This window comes from Notamacropus eugenii, chromosome X, assembly GCF_028372415.1.
Source record: "Notamacropus eugenii isolate mMacEug1 chromosome X, mMacEug1.pri_v2, whole genome shotgun sequence".
NCBI classification, from domain to species: Eukaryota; Metazoa; Chordata; class Mammalia; order Diprotodontia; family Macropodidae; genus Notamacropus; species Notamacropus eugenii.
Window position 1 is genome coordinate 1,244,647 of NC_092879.1, and position 16,179 is coordinate 1,260,825.

The 16,179-nt window shown below is 39.5% G+C and overlaps 1 long non-coding RNA gene across 1 annotated transcript in view; it reads right to left on the minus strand.

Annotated features, from left to right (window-relative positions):
• Positions 1-4,605: 4,605 nt before the first annotated feature.
• Positions 4,606-16,179, minus strand: part of LOC140515522 (uncharacterized) — a 53,078-nt gene continuing 41,504 nt past the window's right edge. Inside the window, exon 3 of the long non-coding RNA XR_011971064.1 lies at positions 4,606-5,260. This is a non-coding gene — a long non-coding RNA (uncharacterized lncRNA). The remainder of the gene's footprint in view (positions 5,261-16,179) is intronic.

The following is a 16,179-nucleotide window of genomic DNA, read 5'->3' on the forward strand; positions in this document are numbered from 1 at the left end:
CGTGGGTATGCCCATCACTCAGCTCCTTCATGCTTAGTGGATGGTTTCATGACTTGCTGTGGCCAAAAAGCTCATCACCTGGTGGCTGGTTTTCTGATGATGAGCCTTCCAGAACTCAACTAGGCTGGGCCTCATGGGAATGACATTGTACTGCAGGGCTTGAACTGGAAGCCTTTTCCAGCTTGGTTGTAGGACCTGCCAGAGCTTGCACTCTGCTGACATAACTTTCAAGAATTCAGGTCACTTCTGTGCCAGGACACAGCATGGAAGTGGGACTTAGATGGAGAATGCCCCTTCTTATTCAGTGAATACATCTGATAGTTCATCTGCACACCGGTTGCAATTTTAGAAAGACTTTTTTTTAGAAGAAATGAATATCAGGACATGGAACCAAGGTTGTGTTATGAAAAATGTTTACTTGACTGCTCAAACACACTTTGCCTTTCTGTACAATTCATTATTTTTTTCAACCATCCAAAGCATACTTTCAGGGAGTATGACTGAGAAGTTTAAAAGATATTATGAATGTTTTCTAACCATTGGAGAAATTTGTGAATTTGTGTCACAGTGTTCTTCTACATTTTGGGGTGGAGGGTGATAAAGGATTTCACTAATAATGTGTACTTCAATTGAGAATAACATAAATACTTCATTTTTGTTTCAGCCTTTTTAGTCAAATAATTGATGAAAACAAGAGAGTGCTGTAGTCATTAGGACACAAATGGTAATTCTACCTGGTTGTCATCTCTCAGAACTGATGGAACTATGACTGTGAACATACATACCAATACAAAATGTATTTTCTTTTGTTTAATCGTGTGGAAAGTGGAAACTTCTATTGTATATCAAATATAAAGTCTTAGTGATGGTATAGTGGAATCATTTTCTAACTGCATGGCAGACCTGTGAAATGATACAAGCTGCTTCACTTAGACAAAACTGATTTCTGTTCAGGGATGCTTATTTATGCTCAAGATATGCAGGAAATTAGAATTCAGATTGGTCTTAGAACACAGAATTAGAGTTATGCTTAGAAGACAGAATTAAAATTAAAGTCTCAGAGCACAGAATTAGAATTGAAGCCTTAGGGAACAGAATTAGAAATAAAATCTTAGAACACGGAATGGCATTTAAAATCCTAGAACACAGATTTAGAATTGAAGTCTTAGGACACAGTACTAGAACTAGTCTTCCAAGACTGATTTAGAATTAAAGTATTCAAACACAGAATTAAAAGGTTAGAAAAAAGAATTAGAACCGATGTCTGAGAACACAGAAGCAGAATTAGTACTAGGCTGAGAACGCAGAATTAGAATTAAAGACTTAGGGAACAGAGTTAGAAACAAAATCTCAGACCACAGAATTAGAATTAAAATCCCAGAACACAGATTTACCATTGAAGTCTTAGAATACAGTATTACAACTCATCTTGATTTAGAATTAAAGTATTCAAACACAGAATCAATCTTGAAACACAGAATTAGAATTATTTTAAACTTAAAGTATTAGAATTAGTGTCTGAGAACACAGAATCAGAAATATTACTATAAACAGAATCAGTATTAGTCTTACAGCACAGAATTACAATGATAAAGTCTGAGAATGCAGAATTAGAATTAAAATCTAAACACAATTAGAATTAAAGTCTTGGTAAACAAATTTAGAATGAGTCTTAGAACGCAGAATTACAATTAAAATCTTGGAACACAGAATTAGGATTAAAGTTTTAGAATACAGAATTATAATTAAAATCTTAGAACACAATTAGAGTTAAAGCCTTAAAACACAGATTTAGAATTGAAATCTTAGAACACAAAAATAGAACTAGTCTTAGAACACAGAATTAGAATTAAAATCTTGGAACACGGAATTAGAATTAAAATCTTAGAATACAGAATTAGGATTAAAGTCTTAGAATACAGAATTCAAATTAAAGTCTTGAACACAGAGGTAGACTTAGTCTTAGATCTCAGAATTAGAATTAAAATCGTGGACCACAGAATTAAAATCTTGGAAAACAATTAGAATGAGTCCTAGAAAATAAAATTAGAATTAAAATGTTAGAACCCATAATTTGAATTATATTCTTAGAGCACAAAACTAGTATTAGTCTTAGAAAACAGAATTAAAGTCTTAGAACCCAGAATTAGAATTAAAGTCTTTGAATACAGAATTAGTATGAAAATATTAGAACACCGAATTAGAATTAAAGTCTTGGATGCAAAATTACAGTGAGTCTTACAGCACAGAATTAGAATTACACTCTTAGAACACAGAATCAGAGTTAGTCCCAGAAAACAGAATTACAATTAATCTTAGAACACAGAATTACAATTGAAGTCTTAGAATACATAATTAGAATGTAAGTCTTTGAACACAATGAGAATTAATCTTAGAACACAGAATCAGAATTAAAGACTTAAAATACAGAATTAGAATTAAAGTCAACACAAGTAAAATTAGTCATAGAACACAGAATTAATGTCTTAGAACATGGATTTAGTATTAAAGTCTTAGAACATAGAATGAGAATTAAAGTATCATAACACAGAAGTATTATTAAAGGTTTAGATTATTCTTAGAAAACAGAATTACATTTAATGCCTTAGAAGTTACAGTTTGCCTTAAAATCTTAGAACACAGAATTAGAATTAGTCTTACAAGGCAGAATTTCAATTCACGTCTTAGAACACAGAATTAGAATTTAAATCTTGGAACAAAGAATTAGATTTAAAGTCTTAGAACACAGATTTAAAATTGAAATCTTATAACACACAATTAGAACTAGGCTTATTACACAGAATTAGAATGAATGTCTTGGAACATAGAATTAGAATGAAAGTTTTAGAACACAGAAACACAAATTGTCTGAAAATGCAGAATTACAATTAAAATCTTATAAAGAAGTTGGAACTGATCTTAGAACACAGAATTAGCATTATTCTTCAAGACCATAAATAGTGTTAAATTCTTAGATCACAGAATTAGAATTAAAGTCTTGGAACGCAGATTTTGAATTAGTCTTAAAACAGAATTTGTCTTTGAACTCAGAATTATAATTTAAGTTTTAGAATACAGAATTAGAATTAAAGTTGTAGAACACGGAATTAGAATTAGTCTTAGAACAAAGAATTAGAGTTACAATAGTAGGACACACAATTAAAGTCTTGGAGAACAAAATGAAAATTGAAATCTGAGAACACAGAATTAGGATCAAAGTCTTAGGACACAGAATCACTGCACCATCCTCATTTTCATGTACTTTGTGGCCAGAGTGGTCTCTCTTGAGTGATCGTGGGCCTCATAGTGTAAGCCCAATGGTACTCTGAGAACCTATTCAATTACCATGTCTTTTCCCTATAGATTGTCTCTATCAAGAAGGAATCCCTTTCCTTCGTGCAGGACGTATTCTAAGACATTGGCAAATGCTTCTGGTCTCTGGGGCCACTTTGGGTTTTCCTACTCACAGAATCAAAGCCAGTTTATTTCTGGGGTGATATTTGTCATGGAGTCTTACTGAGTCTTAAGAGATTCACGGAAACAGCTAGTTTGAGGACAGTGTTTGAGGCTACCAAGTCAAGTTTCAGCATCGGTTTTGCTAGACTAATGAAATGAGGAGGAGAGACTTGGCCTGGATTGTTTTCTTGGAAAGGGGCAGGAGGTCAAAGGAATCAAGCAGCCCTTTTTCTACTGAGGTCCTCTCCTTAGGCCCCCACTACTCTCCCTCTAGGCTACTTGAGCTGCCTCCTCAGAGGGAGAGAAACATTGTTGGCTGGGGACATTGGGAGCCACCTCACTGCAAAGAGGCTGAGAGTGAGCTCAGAGACCAAGCACAAGGAAGCAGAGGAAAGTGCTTTGAAAGATGGGGGTTTCTCTTGTCCTCTGAGTTTGAGGGGGGTAGAGGGAGCTGCTGTGTCAGGGGAACTCCATTTCAAGCTGCTGTCTAGTTCTGACATTCTGTGTTCTACATTACAAGGTCATTTCTAGCTCTTATAATTCTGTGACCACTGATCAGATAAGGCAGGAAACCACCTGTACTGGTTTTCTAGCTGCAAATTTCTTTAAAATGCAATTTTATTTTGAATTCCCAATTCTTTTCCTCCCACTCTGCGTTCTCCACCTATCAAGAAGGCAGGAAAAAATAGGACCCATTACAAATATGTGTAGTTATGCAAAACAAATTTCCACATTGGCTCTGATTACAAAAATGCAAAAACAAGGAAAACATGCTTCAATCTGTACTTGGAGCCCTTCTGTTCTCTCTCTGTAGGTAGATAGCATATTTTAAGGAGTCCTTGTGATTCACAAGGCTGATTGTATCTTTCAGGATGAGAAGATTTCTTCATGATGAGTCTATCGAGGGCCTGATAGAAAAGCCATAGATGTCCACAAGAAGTGCAGCACTGTGCTAAGCTGTGGGGATATAAAGAAAAGCCTCCCCCCCCCTCCCCCAAAAATCCCTGCTGGCAAGGAGGTTGCCATGAATTGGGAGAGACCACAAGGGCCCCATAACATACAAACCAAATGTAAGATTGTAAATTGGGGGGGAGGGGTAATCTTAGAAGGAAGGCACTAATATTGAAATCAAATGCCTACTGGGAGTAAAAGAAATGATCCTGTTTATTGTTCTTCATCACTGGGATCTGAAACAATGCAACATCCCAACTATACTCAAGTTTCTATCAGTTTCCTGCCTATACAGTTTCATTCAGACCCAGCAGAGGAAAAGAGTACCATGTGTAGGAACCTTTCTGCCTGAACAACAATCGGGTAAATTCTTTATGTATGCGATTGCCTTTTCCTCTAACAAATCAAATCTGAGCATGGATTTTGATAGACTAGCAAGTTAGGGTTTTCTGTAATTCTCATTGTTTCTATAATTGGTTAACTCAAGTTGGGTTAGTATTGCTGTCAATTGGTAGGAAAGAACTGTTTCAAAGATCGTGAAATCTCTCTTCTTGCTATTAGCCTTCTGCCTAAAGGATGATTCCTGAAAAGTCGTGGGCCAGGGGGAGGAGGGGCCATCTTTAGGGAGAACTAGAAATCTATTACCTTTCTGAAGTAAAATACTTTATTCCCACTGGTTTTGCATCATTCTCTATCAATTGGATAGCTCTATTTGAAATCCAAAGTAATGGAATATTGCAACTGGGGAGCAAAACTTAAATCCAATTCAGTTCATCTCGTGCCTTCGTCCAAGAGCTGGTGGATCTCTCTACTTTACAGCAAGCAGTTGTTTATGGAAGAAATCCTTAAAAACCTGCAGTGAAAAAAATATACCATAATATAATCTTTGAGACCTAGCTTGGTGACAAGTCATACAGTCCAATTCTTGAATTAAAATATATGATCCACAATCGACCTTGTTCATACCCACAAGGCTTCTATTTCCATCAATTGAAAAGACATGTTTGAATTCTACCAAAAGCAGCAATATTTCACCAAATGCTGGACTGCTGAGGATATGGGTATTCTGACAAACTAGTCAAATAAAACACAGCGCCATCTTTATGGCCATAGATTAAGAACTAGAAATCTGATAACTTCTAAATGGTATGGGTGAATGGTGTGGACCTCAACAACCTCATTCCCACTGAGTATGTTTGTGATGCAAATAAACCCACATAAATCATCAGAATTTCCATATACTACAAAAGACTCAGCAGGAAGAGATAATCCTTTTTCAAAACTGCAAACTAAAATGCTTAGGAGCCACCCTGACCAGATGAACTCATGGAATATGTGAAAACAATGACAAAGTACTTCATGCAAAGAAAGACAGATCTAAGCAGCAAAAGAAATATGAAGTGCTCATTGGTATGCTCAGCCAATAAAAATTACAACTCTACAAAAATTAATTTACTTATTTGGTGCCACACCAATCACATTACCAAAGACTTATTTTATAGAACTAGAAAAAAAGTAGTCAAATTTACCTGGAGACAACATAAAGTAAATCATTTGAAGGGGATAAATATCTTAAAATGTGAAGGAATTCAACAAAGCAACATTGGAATTTAAAGTGTAATACAAAGTACTGATGATGAAAACAATCTTGCACTGGCTGACAAAGGGGTGGATCAGTGGAATAAAGTAGGTAAACAATAGGTAGCAGGAATTGATTACAGTAACGTAGTGTTTGGTAAACCAAAAGATCCAAGCTTTGACAGCATGAACTCACTATTTCACAAAAATTTCTGGGAAAACTGGAAAGTAATTTGGCAGAATTACGCATAAATCAACATGTCGCATCGTGTATCTAAACAAGTCAAAATGGATACATGATTTTGATGTAAATGGGGATGTTATTAGCAAATGAGGGTAGCAAGGAAAAATGTACCTGTCAGATCAAGGGGAAAGGAAAGACTATGAACAAACAGAGAGAGAGGATCATGGGAAGAGAAATAGATAATTTCAATTACACAAAATTTTAAAAAAAGTTTTGTGCAGAAATTAATAAAAATAATAATGTAGCCAAAATGTGAAGGAAAACAGCCAGATGGCAAAATTTGACAGCAAGTTTCTCTAATGAAAGATGCTACTTCTGAAATAAAGGAGGAACTGAGCTTATTTTATTTTTAAAAAATGATTCGTTCTTCAGTTGAAAAATGGACAAAGAACATGAATAGGCAGTTTCCAAAAGAAGGAATCAAAGCTATCAGTAATCCCATGGAAAAAAGTGCTATGACACTACTGATTAGTTAAATGCAAAAAAAATCAACTCTGAAGTATGACCTCACACCTATCAGATTGGTTAATATGACAAAAAAAAGGAAAGTGACAAATGCTGGAGAGGATGAGGATAAATTGGGAAAGTAATGAACTCTTGGTAGAGTGGTGAATTAGCGCACCCATTCTGGAGAACAATTTGGAACTATCCCCAAAGGACTATAAAACCATGCAAAACCTTTCACCTACCAACAGGTCTGTATATGAAAACCATAAATGTTGGAGGGAAAGTGGAAAATTAGGAAACTAATTCACCGTTGGTGGAAATGTAAAGAGTTCCAACCATTTGGGAAAGCAATCTGGAATTATGCCCAAAGAGTTATAAAACTGTTTATATCCTTTGACTCATCAATACCACTATTAGGTCTCTTTCTCAAGGTGGTTAGAGAAAAAGGAAAGAACTTTTATGTTACCAAATATTTATAGCTACTCTCTGTGTTGTGGCAAAGAAATTGAGGTGATGCCCATCAGTTGGGGAATGGCTAAATAAGTCGTGGTTGTGATGGAATACTACTGTGCTATACGAAATGATGAGCTGCTTGATTTTACAAAGAAGATGGAAAGACCTGCATAAAATTATGAAGAGTAAAATGGACATAACCAAGAAATTGCTGCATACAGTAATGGCAATATTGTTCTCTAAGAATAATTTTGAATGACTAATGTAATTTGGAGTATTGAAAATATTAAAATCAGTGACAAAAGGACAAAAGGGAGATGCTATCCAGATCCACAGAATAACTGACAAACAGAAACATGTATACTTTTACACAGATTTGTATCTCATAGTAGCCTTTTCTAGGATAGGCTGGGGAGGGAGGGAGAAAAAAACTAAAAAGTGTATGGCAGAGAACACAAAAAAAAATCAAAGTAAATAGAGAAAAGAGGGGTAGCTTGAAAAATGAAGTATATTATTTATTATATGGTTTTTCAAAAAAGTAAATGGTGTGAAATACAAATTCGTGGTTTTATACTGAATCCTCTTTTTATACTGTGTTTTGTACATGAAAGTGCTCTCTTTTCTGTCTTTCTGCATTTAAGTTCAAAATGAAAGAAAAAAACTACTCGGTAGTAGCCAAGAAACAGACTGCTGAATTAGTGGAATAGGTTTGGTCAACAAGACAGAATGTTCAATGCCTATAGTCATCTACTGGTGATAAATCCAGAGACTCCAGCTTCTGGAATAAGAATTCACTATTTAACAACAAACTGCTGGGAAAACTGGAAAATATTATGCCAGAAAGTAGACACAAAATAACATCGGATACCATGTGCCAAGATAAGATCAAAATAAGGACATCATTGGGACATAAACGGTGATGCTATAAACAAACTGGGAGAGGAAGTAATAGCTTACCTCTCATGTCTATGGAGAAGGGAAGAATTTATGACCAAAGAAAAGATAGAGAACATTATTTTTTGAGGGATTAACAATCACTTTAATCAAGCACATGTATCATTCCCTCTTTCAGGGGAGTCAGCACCCTGAACTTCAAAGAAAATTGGGTTCATCATTGCCAAAGAAGACCATGCCATCAGAGAAATGGTGACATGACCTGCACTTGACTTTGTTTTGAGTGAGAGGGCTGTGCATGTCACCAGCCTCACTTCTCCACAGTTATCTGAATCCAGTGACCAGATATTCATCAGGATGACTGGAGATGACCCAGGGTGCACTGGGAGACCTTGGCCTCTTTAGGCCAAGGTCTCTGCAGGCACACACTAAGGGTGAGGTAACTCCCATTCATTGAATAGGCCTATTTAAGAAGTAGCCAGGACGTGATCCCTTTAATGAGACAAAGAAAAGAAAGACATAAGGCTGGTTGAGTAACAGCAACAGTAACAGTAATATCAATAATCACTCTTAAGCCAGGAGTGTCCAGAAGAGAGCCTTTAGGCAGGGGCCCGTTGGTGTCTGAGCTTCAGAGCACAGTAGGTTGAAGGTCCTGGGGAAGGGAAAGACAGGGGAGCGGAGGGGAGGGGAGGGAAGAGAAGGGATCAGAGATGGAACATCTGGATTTCTCAAAGCTGGGGGGCTCCTTAGCAGTTTCCCAGAGTCTTTTTCTGGCCAAACAAACACTTCTAGTCAGTAAGCCCCCGACATTATGAAATACAACATGGGTAATTCTGATGACATTAAATTAAAAGGTATTTAAACAAATAAAGCCAAATGCAACAAAGATTAGAAGGAACAGAGAAAGCTTTCAGGGGGAAGATTTTTACAGCCAGTGTCCCTGATGAAGCCTCATTTATAAAATATGTGGAGAACTGAGTCAAATTTACAAGAATAGAAGTCATTCCTCAATTGATAAATGTTCAAAGGATAAGAACGGGCAGTTTTCAGGTGAAGAAATTAAAGCTTTTTATAATTGTATGAAAAAGCCTCTCAGCTACTTTTTATTAGAGAAATGAAAATCAAAATAACTCAGAGGTACCACATCACACCTAGCAGACTGGCTAAGGTGACAAAACAGGATATTGACAAATGTTTGAAAAGATTTGGAAAAACTGGAACACTGATGTATTTTTAGTAGAATTGTGAACTGATCCAAACATTCTGGAGGGTAATTTGGAACAGTGCCCAAAGGGCTATAAAACTGTGCAGACCCTTTGATCCCACGATATCACTTCTAGGTCTGTACCCCAAGGACATCATAAGAATGGGAAAAGGACTCATATGTACAAAAATATTTGGAGCAGCTCTTTTTTGTGGTGTCCAAGAATTGGAAATTGAGGGGATAGCCATCAGCTGTGGAATGGATGAACAAGTTGTGGAACATGAATATCAAGGAATACTATTGTGGTATAAGAAATAATGAGCAGCTAGACTTCGGAAAAACCTGGAAAGACTTACAGAAAGTAATGCTGAGTGAACTAAACAGAACCAGGAGAACCCTGCACACGGTAACAGCAACAATATGGGATGACTGACTTTGATAGACGTACCTCTTCTCAGCAATGCAGGGACCTAAGAAAATTCCAAGGGCTCATGATGGAAAGTGCTATCCACATCGAGAAAAAACTATGGAGTCTGAATGCAGATAGAAGCATACTATTTGATCTCTTTTTGTTATATTTTGTTTTCTTTCTTCTTTCTCATGGTTCCTTCCGTTGGTTTTACTTCTTCTTTACCACATGACTAATGTGAAAATACATTTAAAATGAATGTATATGTAGAACCTGTATCAGATTTCATGCCATCTTGGGGAGGGGGAAGGGAAGGGACAGACAGAAAATGTAGAACTCTAAATGTTATGGAAGGGAAAGCTGAGAACTAAAAATAATAAGTAATCAGTAGAAAAGAGTGAAGGGTGACACTTAGATTGTGTGCCTGGGAGAGTAGAAGGATGGTGATACCTTTAAGAGGAATAAGGAATTTTAAAAGGGAAATGTTTGGAGGGGAGGGGAATAGAAAGTGTTCAGTTTTGGACACGTTAAATTTAAGATGTCTGCAGGACCTCAGTTGGATATGTCCAATAGACAAGTTGGAGATTCAAAACTGAAGGTCAGCAGAGAGGTTTTGATTGGAAAGGTACATGTAAGAATCATCTGCATAGAGAAGATAATGGAATCCATGGAACTGAAGAGAGCACCAACAAAACAGTATCAAGATAGCAGAGAAGGCAGGCCCAGAATGAGCCCAGTGGGACACTCATGGTTACCAGGCCTGGCCTGGATGAAGAAGCAGCCACAGTACTGAAGAGAAGTGGCCATGGTGAGATGCTCATGGGCAGGTGCTGTCATTTACCTTTCTTTGTATTTCCAGTGCTCAGTACACTCCCTGGAACATAACAGCCACTGACCAAGTGTTTGCTGACAGATTAAAAGGCGATTCTGGAGAAAATAATGTCACAAAAACTTAGGGAGATTCAAGTATCAAGAGAAGGGTAAACAACAGTGTAAAAGGCTGCAAAGTGATCGGGAGAGGTGAGAAAAGAAAAAAGGATATTAGATTTGGCATCTAAGAGATGGTGAGCAACCTTAGTGAGAGGAGTTTCACTGGAATGTTGAGGGCAGAAGGTAGAGTGTAGAGGGTTAAGAAGACAGAGGAAAGCAGACAAAAGTGACTATTTTGAAGGGCCTTTTCATGGAGGTGAGCCACAAAAAGGAGGTGATAATTATGGATGCATCCAGGAAGAGATTTTTTAAGGGTGGGGGAGACATAGTCATGTCAGGAAGCAGCCAGTACACAGGGAGATATTGAACATATGTGAGAGAATGTGGATAAGAGGGAGCAGTCTGCTGGGGGAAATGGGCTGGAAGGGGACCTCATGGGCAGGTAGAGAGAGGTTTGGCTCAAGGAGGAGTCAGCACATCTCTATGTGAGAGACAGGGCTGAAGGAGGAGACAGTGACAGAAGGCACGTGAGTGATGTGAGAGGAGGAGGAGGGGAGAAGAAGGAGTTCTCAGGGAATAACTTCAAAATTTTCAGTAAAATATGAAGGAGGAGGAGAAGAGTTCCCTTTTCCCCTGAGTCTGGAGAGTGGGCTGTGAACAGCTGGAGATCTCCCTGCCCCTACCCCCCTAACTTTTCCCTCCCCGCACTGCCCCAACCACCCAGGCCAGATACATCCCAGAAATTCCTGCACTTTCCTGTGTGGGTGTGTATGAGGCAAGCCCTCTCTTCCCCAGACCCCCACCTGCCATTGCCATTGAATCTTTTAAGTCCTTGCATTGCAATGAAGTTCCAAGTCTACCAGAAAAAACTCTCACACACTGTGGTTGTTGCTGTGCATAAAGTTCTCCTGGTTCTGCTCCTTTCACTCAGCATCAGATGATATAAGTCTTTCCAAGCCTCTCTGAAGTCTTCCTGTTTGTCATTTCTTATAGCACAGTAGTATTCCATTACATTCATGTACCATAATTTATTCAGCCAATCCCCAGTTGATGGGCATCCCCTTGATTTCCAGTTTTTGGCCACCACAAAGAGTGCTACTATAAATATTTTTGTACATGTGGGACCCTTTCCCATTTTTATGATCTCTTGGAGATACAGTCCTAGAAGGGATATTGCTGGGTCAAAGGGTATGTATATTTTTGTAGCCCTTTGGGCATAGTTCCAAATTGCTCTCCAGAATGGTTGGATCACCTCACAGCTCCACCAACAGAGAATTAGTGTTCCAGCTCTCCCACAAATTCTCCATCATTTATCATCTTCCTGTTTGGTCATGTTAGCCATCTGATAGGTGTGATGTGGTACCTCAGAGTTGTTTTGATTTGCATCTCTCTAATCAATAGTGATTTAGAGCATTTTTTCCTATGACTATAGATATCTTTAATTTCTTCCTCTGAAAAGTGCCTGTTCATATCTTTTGACCATTTATCAGTTGGGGAATGACATGTATTCTTGTACATTTGGCTCAGTTCTCTACATATTGGCACTACTTGCTACTGACTCAGTCTCCGGGGCTCGGCACAGCGGGGGCAGTCACAGCCACTGGGCTGACCCTGGTGCCACTTGTGTAACGTACCAGGTATTCCACTTCCTTGTCTTCCATGGTCACGCTGAGACAGTGGCCCTGGCGGGTGGTCAGGCTATGGAAGGTCAGCGCCAGCTCCTCTTCTGGGAACTCCTGGGCTGTCTCCCTCTTGGATGTGGAAAGCGCCATCTGAACTCGCAGGTGTGGGCCTGGAGCACCTGGTCTGGTGGCGCAGCTTCAGCAGGAGGGCAGGACAGCAGGTGGGCCAGCTCGCACCTCCTCAGGTCTCACCACTGCCAACCCGACTGGCTGGAAGGCCAGCTGGCCCTTGCAGGCTCTGATTGGATCACTCAGACTCTTAGGACAACGAGAACTGCGGCCCATGGCCCACTGCGGACAAGCTCCCAGAGCCTGGTTACTGATAGCTTTGATTATTTCCTTTGAAAACTAACTGGTCATATTCTTTGAGCATGTATCTGGTGGGCAATGGCTCTTACCTGTACAAATTTGACTCACTTCTCTACATATTTGAGAAAGGAGGCCTGTATAAGAGGAAATTGGCTTCAAGAATTTTTTTCCTAGTTATGGTTGCTAACTGTATTTCTCCCCATCCTATTTCTCCCTTGCTTATTCTATTCTCTCTCTTTTCACCCTGTCCCTCCTAGTCTTGCTTCTGACTACCCTCCCCCAATCTGTCCTCCCTTCTATCATCCCCCTTCTCTTATGCCCTTCCCCTTCTGCTTTTCCATAGGGTAAGATAGATTTCTAATTTGTGTAATCTGTGTATGTTATTCTCTTTTTGAGGCAGCTCTGAAGAAAGGAAGGTGCAAATGTTCCCTGCCATCTCCCCCATCATCTTCTGCTCCATTGTGAAAGCTCTTTCTTAAATCCTTTGTGTCAGATAATTTACCCCATTCTACCTCTTCCTTTCTCTTTCTTCCAGTGCAGTACTCTTTCTCACCCCTTAATTTCATTTTTTCTATATCATTCCTTCATATTGAACTCATACCTCAGCCCTCAGTGAAATGCAAACAACTGACTATGTTTCAGTGGATAAATTTCTTAAGTCTTGGTTAGGTTTCACCCAATGGAATACCTAAAAGGTATCTGTCTGGAAAGAAAGCAGAGTTACAGCAAGTTAAACTGAAGAATTTACTGCAGTGAGCATATGGTTGTTTCCAAGTCCATTTTCATAGGTTTATCTATAGACTTTTGTTTAGTGCTGGATAAATAGTATATAAAGCTGGAGCTTTTATTTAACTGGAACAGCTAAAACAGACTTTTACTATTATCCCATCTCCTAGTGATGTGAAAGATGATCCTGTAAAATTCCATACTTCTGTCTTCAGCTTGTACAGAACTATTCTTGTCAGTGGCATGGAAAGTGCTATATTTCAGTGCAACTAGGAGCTACAGTGAAGCTGAGATGAGGATATGGTGCTAAATGTTTTCAAATGCACTGCACAGGATTTCCTTCCTAGGGCTATAAAGCTGGAGTAATGCCTGGATGATCCTAGATCACAAATACAGTGACAGAAGAAACAGTGAAACCGCCTCTTCTTTCTTGGACCAACACCATTAACAATCCAGTAGAGTTGAAAAATGTTAGGGCATCCCTGAATGAAGCAGGTACTTAAAAATTTGTAAGATCTAGGTCCTTGAAATTCATACTCTAAATGAGTAGGAATTGAAATTACTTGCTCCCATTAATGTTCAATAGAACCTTTTCATTTTTTCAACTCATCAAACTTTCTGCAGCTCCAACATCCCCCAAGAGGGACAAAACGGGCATCTACATTTAACAGCAGAATTTAGGCATTCAATTAAAATAACTTTTTTTTTTTTTTAAGTAACTTGCAACGTTGGAGGGCAATAAAAGGATTACTCTGTGATCTCAAAGTTATCAAGAAATCTGTAATGCTGGTCAACAGTGGAATTTGGTGTCACACCACTTGATGAGCTCTAGTCAGTGTTACTTTGTTAAAGCTAAAAAGCCTATGTTTGTAATGAAGTAATAACCATTGAGGTTCGAGGTACAGGCATTTCCTGGGGATTAATGACTAGCTGGAAGAGTTGATGGCCTAAGGCAATGCCTTGGGCCATTAACCCCAGCCAGCCATTAATCCCCGGGAAATGTCCAAGACCTCAATCCTTATAGCTGTTTTAATAAATATAGGAGGCAAAAAGTTTAATATCAGTTTTCCATTTAAACTAAAAAATTCATTCCGTATTTATGATGCTCAGGCTTAATCCACAGAGTCCCATAGGAGTTACTGTTTTAAAGGCTTCCTTTCAAGTTTTTAAATTTGCTTAAAACGGAAAGAAGAATGTGATTCTAACATGAATGAAAACTTGGGTTTCATGTTCAAATGACGTTGTACTTAAAAAACAAACAACACTCCAGTGGGTTTCATCTGTACTGACCAAGTTTGAAGAGTTTATATCATCAAGCACAAAAATCCACATTCAGTACTGCAACCTTATAGTACTTCAAGTGTAAGAGTTAGCACACAACTTCACAGATCCAGGATTTAATACTCAGCTTCCATAAATGGAGAGAAAATGCAGAGGGATAAAATTATACACACATGTCTAGTGAAAGAAAATTCTACTTCCCAGTCTGACATGACCCCAAGGGATTTTAAGAAAGCACAGCAAAAAGCTGTCTTGTTGGAGTACCACTGTCACAAGTACGTAGAACTTGTGATAAATATGCTTAAACTTCACACTTTTAGCTGTTCAGTTAACATTCTAAACCACTATATTTAAAGTAAGTTACTGTTTTACCAAGGGACCAAAGAACAAACTAAAGTACTTGAAAAGATTTCCCCATTCTTCTTCATAGTATCACAAATGAACCCTCCACACTAGACACACAAAGATACACACAACCTACAGGTCATGTGTATCTTAGAGAACCTCCATGTTTATATTACCATTCACAGCCCCCTTTCTCATTTCGTCTCAAGGCTTGTTGATTAGCTGGTAAACTGTCTGAAAGAGTCAAATTGTCCAGAACTAGAATTTCCACTTTGGAAAGATCGCAGAGATACCTTACATCTGTTCATTAAGTGGCCTGAGGTAGAAGTGAGATTTCTATTTTCTTCTTGATGATAAGTGGGCAAATATTCTGAAATGTTCCTCTAACAGAGTGGGGAGGGGAAGGGAAGGCAGGAGGATAGTAATTCTAAATTCCATTACACTTTTCTAAAAGGCAACTTATGCCAATCGCAAGGGCAACAGGAAGATCTAGAAAGCAAATAAAATTTTAAAGTACTCAGTGTTTATCTGTTTTCTCTGCACCCCACCAGGAGTAAAGAGACAGGAGGTCTTCCTTCTGTGACCATCAAGCATCTCTTTCTCCCTCGCATTGCGTCTCTTTGCCAGTCGTCGGGCAGGGCGCGTGCGCTACCTTGGACAGCGGCGTTAAGAGCTTTGGTGTTGGATGATCTTCTGCTACCCGAGGCAAAGTCGGGCTCTTAAAGGAGCCGCGCTCCAATGGTAAGCACCTGCCGCGCTGCGGCAGGGCAGAGACAGGCGAGATGGACGGAGGGTGCCAAGTTGGGAGGGTACGTCGGACCGAGAAAAGAGTAAAGAGGGGCAAATACACCTTACACTCCCGCCCCCCCCCCCCCAACACATACACATACACACTCCTAAAGGGAAAAAATTGGGGTGGGAGGGGAAGCTGGTAAGGGAAAGAAACACGCCCAACTTACCGTCTGGCTGGAGAGTGGCAGTCCCAGCCCCGGGAGGGCGAACCGGCAAGCGGAGTGGCCTGAATTCTCTAAGTAAAGCCCGAGGAGCGGCGCCCCTTCCCCCGCCCCCTCATCGCTGCCCTGAGCTCGGGGTGGGGGACGGCGGCGGCCCGGCTCTCGGGGGCTGCCCGGAGCTTTCCCGGCCGCCTGGAGCGGAGTAGAGCAGGTAGGGAAGAAGAAGGGTGGAGGACGGAGACGAGGAGAGCCCCGCACCCCTCCCCGCCAGCGGCCAGGGCGCAGCCTGAGAGGCTTGGGAGAGGGACAGGGCTGGC